The sequence below is a fragment of the Etheostoma cragini genome, chromosome 4 (assembly GCF_013103735.1).
Source record: "Etheostoma cragini isolate CJK2018 chromosome 4, CSU_Ecrag_1.0, whole genome shotgun sequence".
In the NCBI taxonomy this organism is placed as follows: Eukaryota; Metazoa; Chordata; class Actinopteri; order Perciformes; family Percidae; genus Etheostoma; species Etheostoma cragini.
In genome coordinates this window covers 20,134,907-20,149,113 of record NC_048410.1, presented here as the reverse complement: position 1 = coordinate 20,149,113, position 14,207 = coordinate 20,134,907, and the positions used below count along the sequence as shown (strand labels likewise).

Sequence of the window (14,207 nt, the reverse complement as noted above, 5' to 3'; positions counted from 1 at the left end):
CATTATCTTTTACTGTGACTGTTATTGCCACTCTTCATTTCAACCCCAACCGGCCGTCAGACACCGCCTACCAAGAGCCTGGGTCTGTCCGAGGTTTCTGCCTAAAAGGGAGTTTTTCCTCGCCACTGTCGAACTGTTGCTTTCTCTAGAGGGAACAACTAGTACTGTTGGGTCCTCGGAAATTATGTTTTCTAGTGTTGTCTAGACCTACTCTATCTGTAAAGTGTCTTGAGATAACTCTTGTTATGAACTGATACTATCCATAAAATTGAATTAAATGTAATTTGGCTAATTTGTCTTTCAACAAACTGCACCTAATAAATCGGTAAGATCGTTCTCAGTTGTTCAAGCAGTGTGTGCAGTTGCCTTGAAAAAACATAATTCAACATGACAAAAACATCAGAAACCATCACAATTCACTAGTTTACTTGAGAAGTGTGCTTGAGCATACCTGTTTTTGTGCATAGGTGTGTGTGTGAAATGAGACCTTTTGTGTTTCTGAACATGTGTCGCACGTAATTGAGCGTGTGTGAACATCCTGATTGCACATTTCAAAGAGCAGCAGCAGTGGGGCTCAGCAGAAAGTTACTCAGGCCCCAAAAAGCCCATGAAAACCATTGAAGGAATCTAACAGGTTACCATTTTTTTTGGCTTGCCAGGTTGACAGAGGTTATGCCTCCCACCATTCTTTCTCTCCATCTGAACCCTTCTGCCATTCTTCCTCAAAGCTTTAGCAACATCTCCAAATTGAAGATTGTAGATTATCTTTGAAACTTGGTCTGCAGCTGGCACATGTTCAATGCAATACAACTTTAAAGAATAAGGATAAGAACAGTCTTGGCTGAAATCACAAAAAATGATGTTCAGCATTAATGTGTAATGTTTGCATATCTGGCACTGGAGGTAAAGCATGGGTTACCAGGCGCTGCCTGAGATGCTGATAGGAGGATGTTGTTACCCTTGTATATAACACCTGTTTCCACCTGTTACCAGTCTTTGTGCTAAGCTATGCTAACTGGCTGCTGGCGGTGGCTTCATATTTACCATTTTGTGAGAGTGGTATTGATCTTGCCATCTAGATTTCTGCAAAAAAGTCAAGTATATTGCTCAAAATGTCAACCATTCATCTAATTTAATATTTCATGAGTGTATCACAGCATTTCTTAAACAGAATAGTGATGGGTTCTTACATGACTACCAAATACTTTGCCAACATTAGAACACTCATGGTTACGTCTGTTGATAGATTTGCATGTGTACATCTTTTTCTGTGCTCTTGTGGTTTAAAGTGGGCAGGGCTTGTAAAATAATCAATGTCACTAATTCCTGATCACCAGGTAAGATATAGCAATATTTCGATTGAATACTGATGACAGTTGACGTTTGTTTGTGTTGCCATTGTCAATCAAATAGGATCAAACCACACCCAAGTTTTTATCAATGTTAAACTCTTACTGAAGGATAACTATAGCATATTTAGTCATAACTAAAGAATATGTTATATACAGTATAAATGTGTGCATCGGGGCATGTGTGGATGCATGCATACAGTACATGTACGTGTCTACTGAGAGTGATGGAGGATGATAGCACTGGTGTGTAGGAACAAAGCTCCTCGAACGCTTTGGCTTCTCTCTCTGAACAGTCATGTGTTTGCCAGAGGCGAGCCTGATACACATGTACAGAATCATGGCGAAGAGAGATCAGGGGCCAACTTTGAAAAACATCCAATTTACATTTACTGTACATTTTTGAGTTATAGTTGGCACTCTGATAGAGTAACTTCTGTTGAGTGAGCAGATGAAAATGAAGTGTCCCATTCAAGGACAACTTGACAGCACATGTTTTTGTTAATGGACAGCAGTTACTGTCGGGTCGAACCGATGACAGGATCGTCTTTCTAAGCACCAGGCCAGAGGTGGGTCTAATAGACATGTTGTGGTCTGGAGACAAGAGGTAAGTGGACGTCAACACTGCCACTTCCTGTCAGCCCTGCAGGGGTGCATCTCCCCAACTGACGCCAAATGGGAAGCGATAACCCTCTTCATGCTTGTCAAAATGACTGATGCTTTAATGCTATCACAAATACAAAATTTTGCTCTGTCAATGTATGAAATCTGGCAGTGATTTTTTCTTGACGTTTGAAGGAACATACAAGGATTCAAGGTGTTTATTTGTCATTACAATAAAAATGCAATGCAATGAAATGCTTGTAATAACAGTGCAATGATAACAATAATATAAAGGACTCTATCTAAAATATACAAACATAATCATCATCATAAAAACAAAAGTTAACCAAAGTCCAATGGTAGCTATGAAGAACTGAATATTACACAGTATTTTGTTTGGCAGCAGTTACAATTTCTATTTTGTCAACGTGTAAAAGCAAAGCATTACCAAACCAATTGCTGTTGCAGAATTTCTTTTGATGTGGAAATCTAATTGAATGGACTCATCAAAATGGCGGGCAAATCTGATTGGCAAACTTTTAACACAACCCCAAGCCCTCAATATTTCTCCACATGAGATTGTTGGATTCTCAAGTGAGTCATTGAAATGCAAGGGCATGGCTCTCCAGGAGGTATTTTCATCTGCAAAGGTAAATCATTTCATTCGTTTAATGTCTGTGGAAGAGAATGAGTGGTGCCTTTGATCATGACCACTGTGAACACGATAAAATAGCTTCTGTAAATTAGCTATGAAATGAAATTCTGAAACACCAACTTTTACACATTAAAATACCCAGCACTTTATTTGGCTTTACTGATAATGGTTATCGTTATTACCAACGACAAAAAAGCCTTCTATTTATTCCATAACCATAAAAAATAATGAAACGCTTTCAGAATTCTAGTCAGTTTTGAATTTATTTTATAAATAACTTGCTTTATAAATGCCATGCTTTACTCCATGTGATATGGGTGAACACACAAGCCTATAAACAACAAATGGAAAGATTTTTTTTTGTGTTATCTTTATAAGTGGTCGTATTAAAGACTATCATTCGTCTGTTCATGTCTTCCCTCTTTCTTTCTTTTTTTTCTGACAAAAACAGGCAACAGTCAAAATATGAGGCAAGGAGAAACCATCTCTGTCAGATACCATTAGTATTGATAAGATAAAGTATGGGCTATTCACCTGCAACAATGGCGCTGCCATTACACATATTGCTGTCTGCCTGTCTTTGGCCTGGCAGAGACAGACAGGAGGGAGGGGGAGAGTGCAACCTGGTGAATGACAGATAAAAGCCTGGGCAATCATGGCCAGCCCACAACATTAAAACCTTTTATAGATTTCTGCATGCCATTTTGTGAGGAAAGGGACATTTTTCAACGGGTTGTGATTGCCACTGTCAGAGGAACATGGCTTGCGTGCGTATGGAGGGTTGCTGCAGATAGCGGTAAAACAGAAAAAAAAAATGATATTGATATAAATTGTCTCCCTTTCAGTCTGCCTGTTGTATTTTTGTGTCTGTGTCCATAACTTTGTGTGGGATAAAAGGGGTGAGGAACAGATAGCTAATAACACTCATAGTATGGGTCAAAACAATAAAGGATTTCAAAAATGCTGATTTTTGGTGTCAAACATTAACCCTGAGGTCCAACCTTTATCCATTTTTTAAGGATGTTAGTATCAGATGAGAATAGGTCTGACTTAATGCACATTTCACCAAAGGCCCTATTGATATTGAATTTTGACTTATTCAGAATTAATTTTGATGACTTTGTCAAATTTGTATTTCATTCAAATATTGAGTGGTTGCGTCAATGCATCATCAGATTGTTTCTGTTTCTGAGGTCTCATCTTTTTCAGTGAAACAAAAAGTTCACTTGAAGAATTCTAATCATGATCTTCTGAAAGAGTCTGAAAGAGATTAATAAGACGACCCATAGTAATTCATTCTTATTTATGGTGCTGCACATTGATGTAACGTCACACACTGGAGGTCAGAAAAACATTTTCTTTTTCTGAAGAAAACATCAATGAATATTCATTAATTCTTCCCAATATCAGTGCATTTAATTTGCTAGTAGCCTACCCTTTATTATCAAAGTGTGACTGATTACACATACTTTTTGGAGTGTGAGATTGTACAGCTATACAATCAAATGCAACAGCCACTAAAAATATTCCACTGTGATCTTTTCAAATGTTTGTTTTTGTTTTTATGTTGAATCCACTCTACTGTGAGTTTTGAAGCTGATGTTTGTGGTGTTGTTGCAGAGCATTGCTTTACATTGAAGTGAACTTCACCTCATTCACATTTCTATCAGTAAAATGTACAATACACGCCAGGAACATGTGTCTAATTTAACAAAAAAGTTGAATCCAAAACTTTATGTTTATATTAAGGTTTCTGAAACCTATGTACATGCAATTGTATTTTCAACCATGTCCTGCTGTCTTCCTTTTTGGTCCCTTACCACGAAGGAAATCACTGAACCAATAGCACAACGAAACCATCGAGCTCTCAAGATCCAGAGTAACCTTCCAAAGTGGTCTCACCATTGCATTGCACTTGCACATTCTAAGGCTTTGACTTACGAAAACTTCATAAATAGCCATGCAATTGCATTTTATTTTCAGATTCAAAATGCCACATTACCAGCACTTACTGTACTTCTTCCGACACACGTGAGACCAGGACGCCTCACTAGGTCAGTCTCACAGGCACTTATTCCAGTTCCTCCGTAAAAAAACAACTGTGGTCAGAAATGTCTGTCTCGACGTGCTGTAGCTAGGTTTTGTGTTTCTGCAGAACAGGAACATGCTGAAAACAAGTTCTTGAACTGAGTCAGGCACGTTTGCATTGTAATGTAATGTTGCTTTTTGACTTTCCTGTATAATAAATATGAAATGAAATGAAAATGAAATTAATTAGTTATTTGGAGAAATGTTTTCAAATATTTGAGAAAAAACTAACATCATCAACGTCAGGGTTTCCATCTACACTTCATTGGGTCTGACATTCCCTTTAAAGGCTTGGTTTGCAAGATCAAAGGTCCTGCTCCCAGCTCCACTTGGCATTCACAGTCACACTGTGTGAGCAGCACAAAAAGCTAAGACACCACATCGGCAAGATAGTACCACACTTCTAGTCCTGTCTCCATCTATCCAAGAAAAAAAAAAGGAAGCTTTATCCTGTTTAAGTCCACACTGAGCTGGCTATCTGCATATTATCACTGTGAATACTTAATTATTATTGCAGACGAAAGATGAATCTTAATAAGATTGGATGAGGATTTTTGACAGAAAAACTGACTGACTGTAGAGCTCTGACAGTCCTGGCAACAAACAGAATATGAAATTGACCTCTGTCGAACCTGTTCAGTAACACTTGAAAATATATGATTTTCTCGCCTAAATTTTTACCCTTAAAAAAGTGCTGCTGTTTCCACATGCTTTGGCCCTCTGGGATGACCCTGAGTTCATTGGGAAGTTAACACTCCCAACTTGTTGTTTCTAGTGGCAGCGTGACACTAGGCCTTACTGACACAGGGCTACAGAGGTTAGAACACAGAATTTCTATTTCCGTCCAAGTAAATCATCTGAAAAATTAATAAAAAGCACTACTGTAAGCATATTATAGGGGCTACTGTATATACTAAAATAGTACCCTAGCCTCATGTCTCAACTTAGAACAGAAAAAATGCAGAAAAAAATGACTTATAAAATGGATTTTGTATGAATGTATTTCTACAGATGTGTCTGTGCGTTTGTCTTATTTCTTATTTCTAAAAAGCCAAAAAAGTGCTAAATACAAAACTTCTGAAATACAAAAACACATCCACATCACTCACAGATATGTCTGAAAGAAGTACATACATAGATTTATAGAAATAAGTAATCATAATTTTATGAAATGGTGAAATGCCATCAGACGTCCATATTTCTGCCTTCAGACAGCTGTAAGAGACCAAAGGAATAGTTTTTGTTGGCCATGTTTGGTATCAATCAACTCGTCTTCTTATTGGCTACTCAGGGATGCCAGTTTTATGACCTTATCTTCTAATTCGTAGGCTCCACTGTCAATCTTTCCCACGTGGGCCCAATGGGGAGTGTGAGATTTCATTTGCTTAGCTTGGGGGTATCTTGAGATAGACTGATCCTATTGGCTGGGAACAACGTTCATTGCAAACCGCACAAGCCAGAGAATGTAACGCTGTCTTTGGTTTTGCTGTACCGTGTTCACGGAAAAAGATACACACGATAGAAACCTATAAATTATGCATAGATTTCTCTACGTCAAAACTTGGGCTGAAACTACAAGATTGTGAGGGGACCAGATAATTATGGATTACAAGGCTTGGATATTCTAATACCTTAGGGTGTTTTCGATGTAGGAAACTAAGGTTTTGGGCGATCTTTCACCGCTGTGATTAAAGACACGAGGAGACAGGTAGGAAACACACACTCGATTAGACTCAAATCTTTCTGTGTTTCTTTACTTCAGAACATGATTATCACCGTTGTGAGTCACCTTATTGCTTTGTGTGGGCTCGATGGAATCAGGAGACTTTAAGCTTTCAAATGATGTATGGCATGAGCGTGTTTATGACGGTTTAATGCTTACAATTTAGGAAAGAAGTCAGCACTTTCGAAAAACGGCGAGTTTACGTCCCGTGCACGGGAACCGTCCGCCCAAGAAGTAAAGGTGCTAGTTTTTTATTTCAAAATGCAATATCCATTTCAGTAGAAAAAATACCTTAACTTCATAATTTAATATTTCATAAGGAATAATGATTTCATCCTTAAATTCCTAATGTTTTTACTTAAACCTTATTACTTTAAAATCAAACCTCCTAAAGTGAATCATTATTGTAATGCTTATATATCATGCTTGCTGTCTTCATGTTCAAAATGAATTTGTCACACTGAATGTAATGTTTTTCATATGTTGTAAACATCTTATTTGGAATCTTCACATAGTCGTGTCATGTGTGTCTAATAGTTGATAAAATATAACAAATTAAATTGCTTACACGTCTCCACACAATACAATACTGTGCTGTGTTTAGTTATCCCATTTCAGTATTTAGTGCTTCCCACTCACAACAGTGAAGCTGTTGAGACATGGAGCTTATATTCAAATATATGCCAGTCCTTTCAAACTCTTCAAAGTCACTATTCTTTAATTTTCAGAATGTCATTTAGTGTTTCATAACAGACACGGTCACTTCCACATGTGACTAAGCACTTCCACATTCATTATCCCTTTAAGCCTTGGGCCCACAGGTTATACTGGAGACTGTACAAGCTGAAGATGGGATGGGATGCATGGGAAAAGCCACCGTACAGAAAAAAAAGGAATCACTTCTCTTCTCTCTCTCTCTCTCTCTCTCTCTCTCTCTCACTCACTCACATACACACACACACACACACACACACACACACACACACACACACACACACACGCACACACACACTACCAGCAGTTATTTACTCCTTACATTCTTCCATCATCTTTCAACAACCCAGCCATCTTTGCTTAGCATTATGCCAAAACCACTAAGCCCAAGCCTGTAATTCCGCATAATTCTCCAGTGTGCGTAATTCTCTTCTTCCCATGCGACATTTGGGTGCACTATCCCAAGAGTGCTATAAGGAAAAGAGGCTGTTATCCAACAGAGGTTCATGAAATCCTCTGATCTGACACTTCATAATCACAAGGGGGTCTTGTTATCTGTGCAACAAGACTCCACAATAGCAGCCCATTCCCTGGTAACTTTTCTCCCTAATGCCCTAAAGTCGGCCCTTATCAGAGCCCACAAGGGTTCAAAGAGCTGGAGGTGCTCATTCTCAGATCCACTTGGAAAGGTCCAAAGGTCAGAGGATCCCACTGGCTAAGTTCCTCTTATCACACCCTGCCTAGAGAGGGAACACTACATTGAGAAGCACCAAGACGCAAAGCTGTGCAGGCAGGCACAATGGTCTGTGAGAACCCTTAGCCCATGTATGCGTTGGCACACTATGTTTTCCCATTAAGTTTTCCAATCTGGGAGAGTAGCTCTGATGAAATCCCGTAAACGTACACTTTGTAGCTCTATTTCTTTCCTGTTCTATTAATTAAATTTTGTTTTTGATTTTTGTGCCGACAATTATAGTGCCTGTTAATGTATGGATAGGATTTAAAGCATGCAAGAGCTTGAGGAAGTTCCGTAATAGACAATATGTTACTTGTTGTCACAGCTAGGTCATTATTACCATTTTAAAAAACATTGTGTAAAGACCACCACAGTGGCAATGGATGGTTTGGATTTATACAGAGCAAAGAACAATAACCATGTTATGTCAAATACCCTGCTTCACAACCAGATCAATAAATACTGTTGCACAATTTCTTTGTTCGTTATTTGCCCGAATAAAGGTTCTCAACCTAGGACAAGAGTAAATACAACAGTGCATCAGTCATGAAAGCCCTTTTCATAATCCTCTCTGGTCAAACTGGGGACTCTGTTGGAACAGTGTCTTGCAACATCTGGCTACAGCTTAACCTTCCAGCATGCTTCCACCAGCACCCATGAGCCCAGGGGCACACAGCACACCGTACACACACATGCCTCTAGGGTGTGATGCACGCAGACTACAAAGTGCTTTTACACTGTGACTGCGTGCCGTGCCATATAGTATGTGTGCCTGTGAGTCTGCTGATGGTACCCGGCCTGTGTAGTGATGCCAGTAGTCACACAACAGGCCATCAAAGGCAGTGCTGTGTGCCGCTTGATAGAACAGCAGCCTCACATCCCCAATGTTCCTCCTGTTCACTCCAGTCCAGGAAACAAAACATAGCTGCTGTCAGGGCACCAGTGCCCACTGGCAGCGACTGCTGAGAGATCACATTGCCAGGAGTTCAAGGGTGAAAGACTGGCAACAAACCACTCGCAACAGCTTGGGACAGGTAGTTTTCATATTTATTTCATATTTTGTTTTCACTTTTGCTAGGTGGCAGTTTAAGGTTATCATGCCACATAGACTGAGACAGGAGTTTTATATTTTTACTTGCTTGTTTGTTTGGGTTTCCAAATCTTGTGCTTTACTTTTTTATCCATGTTGTGGCATTACCATCAAATAGGGTTTTTGGCACCTGAGCGTACTAGGTGACAGCTGTATGGGGGAAATCTTACTCTGAAAATGGAAAAGGTCTCCTTCCCAAAGAAAATGCCTAAGTGAGAGAAACATAAGTCCCTACGGCTTTTCTACTTATTGACCTTCTATTCATTCTCAGAAGCAGCAGAAATTGTAGACAATAACTAAAAGAGAAGGGTTACTTTTAAACAAAATGCACCATAGTACATATGCATAGTTCATCCAGGCCCTTGTTGCCTTTTGTGTGATTTTTAAATAGCCATAATTCCAGTTCACAGTCCAGAACAGCAGGCAAGGGTAAAGAATTATATAATTGGTTGTTTTATGTAGCTCCCCTCTGCTCCTTCTCACACTCCCTGCTGGCACATTTATTTCATCCAGTGGTGCTTTTAAGTAATCAATACACCCCACGGTCTAATGCGTTCAATACACCTTGAAGAGCCAAATGACACATGCTGCTTATTTTGAGAGTTGGGACGTGTAAGGAAACAGAGGAGAGGATGCACCAGCTTGTCTTCAGATTGCCAGGGAGTCACTGGGTCAGGCATACAAAGACTGAATTCAAATGAGATAAAATTTAGTTTAGAAACTGATGAGTGCTAAAGAGCTAAGCCTAACATTCTGAGATGCTAATAAAAACACAATAGAATCATAATTAGCAAGCGGAGCGTGGCTACAGCCTGACTGCACCGAGGAGATTTGTGTTATCTTCATGGTCATTGGGATTCAGAAGGGGTGTTGAAGCTATAACCAGGTGGGCCTTCATGGCTGGTTGCTGGTTTATGTTCCGTGTGAGAGATATGGCACAACTGTTTGCAGTTACTCTATATGTTGGGCTGTGGAGTTTAAAGAGAAAAGAAAAAAAACTAAATGTTGCAAACTCTGATTGTCCGACCTGCGGCCCTTTGAGGCATGTCATTCCCCTTCTCTCTCCCCTTTCATGTCTTCAGCTGTCCTGTCAAGATAAAGGCCGAAAATGCCCCAAAAATAATCTTTAAAACAAAAATATACACATATATCTTGATTAAGAGCAAAGATACCAAATGTCTGAATTTTTCGAGTTGATCTTGGCATCTTCCACACATCTTTTCTTTGTTATAGAAGAAAGAAAAAGTCTGTGTTTTTATCATTAATGGTGTATTTGTAATTTCCTTCAAAAGTCAGAGTTTTTCCCAAGAAGCAATTGTTTCAATACGTCATACTGACTGGTGGGAGTAGAATAATGTGTCCTACATTGAGTAATGTTGAACCAAGACTACAAGTAAACACTTCTGCACCAAGTCATTTTTCACAGTGTGGTTTGAAAATGTTTCATCTGCTCCTGGACAGCTTGATGTCAGCTGGAGTTTAATCGTCCCAAAGCGGGCACAGCAGGACAGAACCAACAGAGACAAATGTCTCAGTTTAGTATGATCACTGGCAGATCTGGAGTGTTTTCCATTTGTGTGAGCCTTATGGATCCTCATATTCCTCTTCTCTCTCTCTTTCTCTCTTGCTCTCTCTAGCTTTCCCTGATTAGCTCTGCATTATTTAGTTTACCAATGGAAGATTTATATGTAGTAAACAGCAGTTATTAGCCCTTGGCTTGAGTAGACAAGATTGCCGATCAATATCTGTTAACCCATTGATGGTGATTGAAGGACATGATCTATTATTTAGAAATAAGGCAGTTTAGAGAGAAGAATATGATATACACTTGAGGAGAATATGGTACACATGCAGGGTTACTTTCCTCTTTTCAAACTTGCTCAACTTGCACCTCTCAGGTTGACTGACCAACATAAAGTCAGATCTCTGTTGGTTTTTCTCCCTTTAGCTGCCTGTTTTCTGCCTCTGCCTTTTGGCTACAATCCGCTCATCTGCAACAGATAAACTTTGTCCCTCAATTAGACTAACCTGTGTAAGATATACTGAAAGTTTGATTCTGTGATGGTTGTAGTATTTTCTTCTGTATTTTTTTCTTTGTGATTGGGATTTTTGGATTTTGTATAGTTTCTGTCTTGGGGTCTCTTGTGAGTGTCTGTATGTTCTATTTCCTGTTTTATTTTGATAGTCTGGCTTTCTGGACCGTATTGCCTTTAGTCAATGTGATTACCTGTTGCCTTCCACCTGTTTCTCAGCCCTTGTGTCACCTGCCTTGTGTTGCCTCATTCCCCAGTGTATTTAGTTTTTGTGTTCCCATGTCCTTTGTCAGATCATTTTAGTGTTTTGAGTGTGTTTGGTTGCGTTGGTTTCTCTGGTTCATGTTTGTATTCTCAGCAGCTTTTTCTTCTTCCAATTTTGGAGGTTTTGGATTTTTTGACTTTTTTATTTTTGTCTTGTTGTTTGCTTTGTTGCAGTTTGGATCTCTGCATTGGGTTGGACTCTTTTGTTAATAAATCATGAATTAACATTCTCCTGCCTGCCTGCCTATGTCTGCTTTTGGGTCTTTATGTTCCCTGGGAACTCTAACAGATTTGATCAAACAAAAAAGCAAACTGAGGCTGGTAAAATGCTGAACAACAGCCTGCCAACTGGCTCCAGGCGGGTGGATGGATTGGTAGGGAGGAGTGGGGTTAAGTGGGGAGAGGGGGAGCATTTTGGGGTTTCCCTTGCCTCGGTCAGAGTACTGCAAAGCCATCCATCAAGTCTATTTTTATGGGACTAAAGAGCTAAACCACAAGCCTGGGGGGATGATATTAAGGGTCTGACAATGTGAGCTGAGCCAATTGATCTATTTAAAACACCAGTGGCAAAGCAGTGGTGCAGTGCAAGATTTGTGCCATTTTCCTTTTTTCACATCTTGATTAGATCTCTATGGCCTGTTGGTAAACATTATCAGTAGATCCCACTAACTCCCTTTTAAGGGCCAACACATGAGGAAATACAAGGGTATCTGTCTTTAACACGTGCCCTCACTGGCCACATTGTTTTGTCTTTTTCATCTTTTACAGCCCTTATTGGGGTAAGGTTACTCTCCCCTAGGATGTGAATAGGTAAAGGCAAAGCCAAATCCATGTATTGACTGTTTACTTTTACTGTTGGGCAATCTACTGTTATCTGGGCCATAAACGCCTTAAACACACCAACCAGCGTAAGAGGGAGGCATGCAGCGAGCTTAAAGTCCAAACTAAAAGTCAAAATTAAAAGTCTAAACTAAAAGTCAAAACTAAAAGTCAAAAGTAAAAGTTGCGGGCAGTTTGGCTTGGTTTGTCTTTTTGTTTGTCAGCCGGATTAGGGAAAAACTATTTCCACTATTTTCTTTAAACTTGCTGGAAGGAGCCCATTATGTGGAACAGATCCAAATCACAATCAGAATCTCTGGGACGATTTTTCACAGGCATTAGTGGCCTGTGGCGTAGTGTGACTTTTACCCGCTCTGGGGATCTGGCTTTGTAGGTAGCTGTGTATTTTGGCCGTTTCCGTTTTCAGCTCCAACCCGGATGCCACAGATAGACACTTGGCCGCAGCTTTTGGATGGTGCGTTTCAGTTTGTGTATTCTCACATTGCCAGACTCCACTGCGCTGCGGAGAAGAGTCTGGCTAGTCTTCTGGTTTATTGGCATTTAAACAATCACAATCGTCTTGGGCGGTGCTTAGTGCCGGATGGAGCCTCGGTTCACCCTCAGGAAGAAACTTGTTTTGGTGGAACAGGTGCACTTTACAACTTACCAATGGCAAAAAAGTGACACGTAATATAACTGAATAGATTTTAAGTTCAAAAAGTATTGAATAAATTAAATAAATTTATACATATAAATTAATTGTATTGACTACTATAGCACAGTGTTGCCTAATTCAACACATTTACACTGCATTTCTAATTTATCCGTACCTAAATGAATTTTTTTCATTGAAGTTTTGATTGGTATCACATTACCAAATGTATTCAATCATACCTTGTTGCCATAACATCTCAATGCATAATACAATCAATATCGTGCCTTCTTGGTGCCACAGGTAACTTAAATTGGATTAATAAATCCTCATTTATAAGAAGAACAGAAGGTAAACAGTTATTTGTCTATTTCTTTTCGAGACATGTTTATCTAACATTTTTCAAGTTGTTTAGTGCAAAATGCCAAAATAAATCAATAAAAACAGAGAGAAGCTGTGAGAAAACAAAGTGAGAAACTGTGTGTGTACAACAGGGACACAATATACATGCATTTGGGATTCTTGTTAATAAATGCTTAATCGTTTAATGGTGTTTAATTTCTGCCACATCATTGGCCTAAATTGGCCACAGTGATTTGTGATGTGATTTTAGTTAAGTCTTCTAGGTGCATTTAAATTAAAGACAATGTTTTCAGTCTGCAAATTGTTGTTTCATTTTCATTTATGTGCCAGTTGAAATCGTCAGTGCCATTATGTTTTTTCAAATGGCTTAAAGTAATTGATTAATGTCACATGGAGTCTGGGAAAAGGTCAAGTTATTCCATTAGCCTTACTTCAATATTTGCTAAAATAGGACTCACTTAAACAATGACATTTATTTGTTCATATTCCTCAATTAAAACATGTCAAATTTGCATCCCTGGTGTACACAGAGGAATCACAAGGTACCTATAGCAATATCAATTCAAAAACACAATGCCAAATTACAAATACTGTAAACTGAGTATGGTTGAACTGCATTAAAATAACCCAGTAGCCTCTGATACAGAGTCAAATTAGTCACTTGCACTTACAACACATTTAATTCCATAAAATATGGCAAATCAATAAAACTGTTCAACTGTAATTATTAAAGCTTAGGAACACTGACACATGCAGTATGCAGATAAGATAAGAACGAATTGTGAGCCTGACAAAGAAAATTCCTAATATCCAGTGATGTTACTTTTTTAATCATGTGTCTTTTAAGCCTACAAGGGTATCCTTCACTTCCACCTATAAGTGGTTGAAAAAGGATCAAGCAAATCATTTATAAAAGGTGTTCTGTTCCTTTTTTATATATAGAATGTCTTTCTGGTATTTATTTTGGTCTTATTATTGCAGAAAAGATCCATCGCTTAAATTGGTGATTTACTCTGTTTCGTGGAGACACGTTGACAGAATTTGAATATACACTCACCGGCCACTTTATTAGGTACACCTGTCCAACTGCTCGTTAACACTTAATTTCTAAGCAGCCA

General features: G+C 39.0%; 1 long non-coding RNA gene across 1 annotated transcript in view; it reads right to left on the bottom strand.

Annotated features, from left to right (window-relative positions):
* The window catches only part of LOC117943679, a 27,337-nt gene that overhangs the window by 11,991 nt on the left and 1,139 nt on the right, over positions 1-14,207 (bottom strand). Inside the window, exon 2 of the long non-coding RNA XR_004656408.1 lies at positions 8,881-8,882. This is a non-coding gene — a long non-coding RNA (uncharacterized LOC117943679). The remainder of the gene's footprint in view (positions 1-8,880; positions 8,883-14,207) is intronic.